General features: G+C 42.6%; 2 non-coding genes across 2 annotated transcripts; both read right to left on the bottom strand.

Moving 5' to 3' along the window:
* Positions 1-1,279: 1,279 nt before the first annotated feature.
* Positions 1,280-1,386, bottom strand: LOC136506352 (small nucleolar RNA R71). The gene has a single exon (XR_010771561.1). It is a non-coding gene; the product is annotated as a small nucleolar RNA R71 (small nucleolar RNA).
* Positions 1,387-5,381: 3,995 nt separating this feature from the next.
* LOC136506219 (small nucleolar RNA R71) lies at positions 5,382-5,488 on the bottom strand. Its single transcript, XR_010771442.1, has one exon. It is a non-coding gene; the product is annotated as a small nucleolar RNA R71 (small nucleolar RNA).
* Positions 5,489-6,196: the final 708 nt, after the last annotated feature.

Genomic DNA, 6,196 nt, shown 5'->3' with positions numbered 1-6,196 from the left:
ATATATTCTATCTAGTCACATGAAATACTAAAGTAATTCTCAGTGTCATTCTAAAAGTGGCACTAGGTAGTACCAATAAGCATTTTTGGCCCCATCGCTAGGGATGACAACTTAGTAAAAGTGATGCTAAGAAATGTCAATTACATTAGGTGACTACGTAAACAAGTGACAAGTTAATAAATACCAATAGTAGCCGCTTTGGGTAGGGGTTTTATCTGTTATTATCTTACCTATCGCCTAGCATACTTGTTGTGAGGTATCAATCTATGTGTCTCAATTGTGTGATTTGGTTAAGTTACAGTAGTAGAGTTAGAAACATAGGAGTGCTATACTCTCTCGTTGTCCTCCCACCTAGTTATACTTGCTAGTTATTTTATTTATCTTTATCTTGGCTTGTTTCATCATCATCCCTTCCTACCATATTCCGCTTACACCCTTATACTAGTTGATACTAAGTTGTGGTATATAAGGACCTCTCTTTTATTATCATTCCTAGCTACCGCTTTCCCTTGGGATAAAAAATAAACAACAATACCTTGGAATACTCCTGGGTGAAGTGCTACAGTGGTATATTCTGTGCGCTTGCAGAATTATCCAATAGACATAAGAAATACCAACAAGCATTTCTAGTGCCGTTGTCGGGGAAAGCATCAGCCTAGGAATTTTAATAAATTAGAACCTAGAATTTACCATCAAATTAGTTATCAATTAGTGTAGGGGCTTACCCCTGTCTTTCTTTCTCGTTATTGTGAAGCAAGACAGTGTATGAGAGGTTTATAATTGCCATGAAATTTCATTGAAGATGCTAAGCAATTGTTGAGGAATACTAGACGCCGTAAACTTCCTCCTCAAAGGTTCATCTCGAACCTAAATCCATTCCAAGAAGGAGGCTCCACACCGCCACCTTAGGAAGCTATGGTTCAAAAGTCAATCACTGACTTCTCGGCCTCGTCAGCCGCTGATGTGGCCACGGGACCCAAATTCAACTTAGGGATTCCACTTTTGAGCTTAAGCCTGCACTTATCAACATGGTGAAAGCCAACCCATTTTGTGGGAAGCCTCATGAGGATACCAATTCCCACCTTCAACACTTCTTGGAGGTGTGTGGCACCTTCACTATCAAGGGTGTGATAGTAGACGCCATCCGCCTTCGCCTTTTCCCATTCTTTCTACTCAGGAAGGCAAAGCAATGGTTCTATGCTAATAAGGATGAAGCCACCACTTGGGAGAAGTGCACCAATGCATTCCTCAAGAAGGGTTCCCGATGGGCAAGACCAGCACCCTTTGTGGGAAGATTTCTAGCTTCCAACAACAGTCTGATGAGATGATTCCCAAATCATGGGAGCATCTCCAGGAGTACATTTGTGCTTGTCCTCATCATGGGATAGAAGATTGGCTCCTAATCCATGGTTTCTACCATGGGCAGACAAGCATAGCTTGTAGTCACCTAGATGCTACCGCTGGAGGGGCATTCCTTCAACACAATGTGAAGGATGCCAAGGACCTCATCGAAAAGATGGTGGTCAATCAAGGATGGAATGAAGAAAGCCTCTAGCCAAAGAAGAGAGGTAGGCACACTATTAATGAGGTGGACATGCTCTCTGCCAAGATGGACCTCTTGATGAAGAAGATTGAAGCAGGTTCCAAAAAGGAACAAGAGGCCATCCAACTCCACGCCGCCGCATGAGCCATTGAAGCAGACCCCTAGTGTGAGGTATGTGGCAGAGATGATCATTCGGGCAACAATTGTCCCAAAACAATGGAAGACGTGAACTTCATCAACAACAATAACAATGGGTACCGATCCCAACAACAAGGAGGATGGAATTCGCGCTCTTCTACCAAGGTAATGGAGGTAATGGATACAATAATAGTTTCAATAATTCTTACAATAACCAACTTTCTTTGAAAGATCTTGTCTTAGGCTTGTCTAAAATCAATGATAGCATTAATAAAAAGATGATGGCTAATGATAAGATATTGAAAGCATTAGTGAGAAAATGGATAGCTTTTCCTCTACCATTAAAAATCATTTGAGTTTTAATAAAATGTCAAAAACACAATTAGCACAATTAGTGGTTGCTGTCTCGTCCTTCGAGCAAGGTAAGATTCCTAAAAAAACTGAGGATTCAACTGAAACTGTTAACATGGTCACAACAAAGTATGGTAAGCCTCTGCTCCGATCAAATTGAGGCTATCTTCTTGATCCTCCCTTCATCACCAAGAAGGAAGATCCAGGCCATCTGATGATCGAGTTCTCAATCAGACCACGGACCTTTCACAACGCCTTCTGCGACCTTGGATCAGGCATCAACATCATGTCCATGTTAACTTATGATAATTTGCTAGGGGGACCCTTGTCCCCTACATATGTTTGTTTGTTGATGGTGGATCAAACAATCTGGTTCCCAGAGGGACTAGCATGGGACATCCTGGTGAAAGTCCAGGATAGCTAAATATCGCTGACTTCCTCATCATGGACATGGGAGCCAATGAAGATGTTCCTCTCATCCTAGGAAGGTCGTTCCTCTACACCACTAATGTGGTCATTTATGTGGGATCATGCCAGATCCACTTCCAATTCCCAGGATGGAAGGTAAAATGTTCTTTCAATGGTTATAAGGCTAACAAGCAGGTTAAGGCGGTCCATCCCAAAAGGGGGTCTCACCCAATAGAGCGCCAAGGGAACAAGCAGGACGAACAAGACAAAAAGGCCAAACAAGTTATGGAGGATAAACCCACTGAACCAAAACCACAACCTAAACCTAAAAAGGTTTGGTGGGAGAAGGAGGTGCACACATCTCGGTCTCCATCTCCGGGACTAATCGAAGCAACCAAAGCATGAACAAGACAGAGAAGTCCTACTCCAAGGACTTAAAACAAGGAGCCCTCACCGGTAGGTAATTCTGTAGTTATCTCATATTTGTTTTTCAATTCAAATTTCACATTTTCATTATGCATCTTCCAATTACATATTTCCTTTCGAATTTTTCATGTCTAATTTTGACCAAACTTAATCCCACACTAAATAAAACCTTGAGTTTAGTTTCCCACAAAAATTCGAGCTAGTGAAGGGACCAAGGAGGGGTCGGCCGACCCCACCATGGTGCCATCTGCCCCTGTTGCACCTTGGCACACTGTTTCTCATTGAGCTTAATCACGGAGGATATCTTAAAAATCTTGGAGGCATCTTTTGTGGGTCGATCGACCTGGGTGTGACTATTGGTGATCATTATTATGCATTTATTATTGACATAGTTCCACTTGTATTGGAAGAATCATGTTTTGCAGGACATATATTCGAATACAAGTGGAAAACTAGACAAAAGGGGCAATTCGGAAGACGTAAAATAGAAATACGCAAAGGAATAAAAGGAGAAAGCCCACCTACACGCCAAACTTGGTCCAAGCATCGATGTGGAAGCCATCTAGGCCTAGCCAGGAGCCTACCAGAGCAAGGCAGTGGCAAGCAGGCCAGCCTAGGATCCCCCAGTCCAGCGTGGCCCCGCCTCACTCTAGCGGTTGCATGGCAGCATGTTGAGGCGGTATAGGATAGTTTCCTATTTTTTCTACTCCCAAAACCGACCTCACTCATGTATAAGTAGGGGGTGGAGCTATCCTAAACACACACACCTCATTTGGGCTCTACACCTGACACCACACCTTGTATCTCTTTTATACTTTAGTAGTATTTGTGAGCAAGGCAAATCTATGAAGGAGAGCTTGGCTCCATGGAAGAGAGAAATCTTGGTATTAATATTATGAAGAAATCTTCAAAAGTCTTGCTCTCATATTATCAATATAGTTGTGCTATTGAACTAGTGTACAGTCTACATGTTATAATCTTGACATATGAACTAGCTTATATTCTCTATATTATGAGCTTAACATGTAGAACTTTATGCTTAATCATTCATATGACTTGTATGATTAGAAGTAGAGCTAAGTTGAAGTGGTGGTTCATCGTTCCTTTGGGTTTGCCCATGTCCTATGCTTGTTGATCCATAGGGTCAGAGTCCCGAGGGGATATGGGTAGTTTCTTTGTACATGGCTTGGTGCCCGGGTGCACGGGAACCTTTGGATATGATGGTACTCCATAGTTGAGGGGTAGGAGGCAGGTGATGACAGCCCTCTCCGTCCCTTGTAATCCCCCATATTCGGGTATTGTGTAGGAGTCTCAAAGTCTCTCGCGCTTCCTGGTAGACCAGTGCTCGGAGATCTCCCTGTCCATCTTACACTTAGGTCTAGCTCTAACCATGTAATTTGTATGATCATCAACTGTTCTTTGCATGGCTATATTAGAACAAGCCTGCTCCACTTAGGAATATTATTTTGTTCATTGTTTCTCTTTTATCCTTGAGGTTGGCCCAAGTGTGTGTCCACTATCCTCAAAATACCATGTTTACCCCTGTTATAAACTTTGGTTCACTATGCAAGCATGTAATCTTGTTCATATCCATGCTAGGCTCTTTGCACCATGCCTTCCTTTGGGAAAATATAAATAACGATATCCTAAATACTTCTGGGAGAAATGATACAACGATAGATCCGTGCGCTTGCGGATATTGTTTCTGTAATTGTTAAGAACTATCGTGTTGGTGTTCCTTGGCGGTGTTGCTAAGATTTATCCAAATCTTAGTGATGGTGCTAAGAAATACCAACAAGCATTTCTAGTGTCGTTGCTAGAATGGATTCCATCTCTATACTTGGTAATTACGCTAAGAAATGCCAACAAGCATTTCTGAAGCCGTTGTCGGGGAAGGCATAGGTTAAAAGAATCTAGTAGGACATGATCATGATCATATGCATGAGTGGTAGCCATAGTTTATGCAGGCTAACTCTGGTTGTTTTCTCCTATTGTGGGTGAAAACATGATATTGTATGACCGGTTAAACCTATTGGAAAACTACACCAATAATCTAGAGGCACTCCTAAGGAAAAGCCGGTCTCGTACCGCATCTTCTACTACTTCGTCGGCAAGTGAACTAGTCACCCCAGCACCGTCTGCTACTTCACTCATGGCCAAGTCACTCCGCGACTACTCCACCCCCACTGTTACCAATGTGCCTGTTGGGCCCACTATCAACACGGGCACCAGAAACTTTGAGCTCTGGACTAGCCTCAAAATGATGGTGCAGGCAAACTAATTCTGTGGTTTGCCTACTGAGGATGCTAGTGCACACCTTCAACACTTCCTTGAGCTGTGCGACACCATTGTCATAAAAGACATCGCACCAGCAAGCATCAAGCTCTGTCTATTTCCCTTCCCCTTCATGGGGAAGGCGAAGCAGTGGCTATACAAGGACAAGGAAGCCATCAACACGTGGGACAAATGTTCCATGGCGTTCCTTGCAAAAAATTTCCCTATGGGCAAAACCAATGCCCTAAGAGGGAAAATTTTGAACTTCCAATAGAATCCCATCGAATCTATCCCCGAGGCATGGGAGAGGCTGTAGGATTACATCAAAGCATGCCCACACCATGAGATAGAGAATTGGCTCGTGCTCTAGAACTTCTATGAGGGGTTAACACCCATGTCAAGGGGGCACATTGATGCCACTGCTGGAGGAGCCTTTCTTTCCCTCGGCATCGATGGAGCCATGGCCCTCATCGATAAAATGGTATCCAATCAAAGCTAGGGGAAGAAAGAAAACAACAAAAAGGCATGCAAACCATGAAGGAGGCAGACAGGTTTGCCACAAAAATGGACTTACTATTGAAAAGACTGGATGAGCATGCCATTGAGAAGGAAGCCATGAAGGCCACCATCTAGGCCATGGAATCACATATGACATGTGACGTCTATGGAGAAGTCAGACATTCGGGGAATGACTACCCCAAAACCTATGAAGACATCGCATACATTAACAATGGGTTCTGACAAAATAATAATAGGTGGAGCAATCAATCCTACCTGCAAGGAGGTAATTCGAATTTCAACTCCAATTTCAAATCGAATCAAGCTTCTTTGAAAGACTTGGCCTTAGGCCAAGCCAAAATAAATGAAAATATCACTAAAAAGTTAATGTTTAAAGACAAAATGCTTGAAAACATAAATACCAAAATAGAAGGTCTATCTTTCTTTGTCAAAAATCAATTGAGCTTTAATAAAATGACAGAAACACAGTTAGCTCATATTGTTGCTGCTATCCCTGTTAATAATGAAGAGAAAATCCTGGGGCAACCCAAGAATTCC

The sequence above is a fragment of the Miscanthus floridulus genome, chromosome 14, assembly GCF_019320115.1.
Source record: "Miscanthus floridulus cultivar M001 chromosome 14, ASM1932011v1, whole genome shotgun sequence".
NCBI classification, from domain to species: Eukaryota; Viridiplantae; Streptophyta; class Magnoliopsida; order Poales; family Poaceae; genus Miscanthus; species Miscanthus floridulus.
This window is presented reverse-complemented; position numbering and strand designations above follow the sequence as displayed.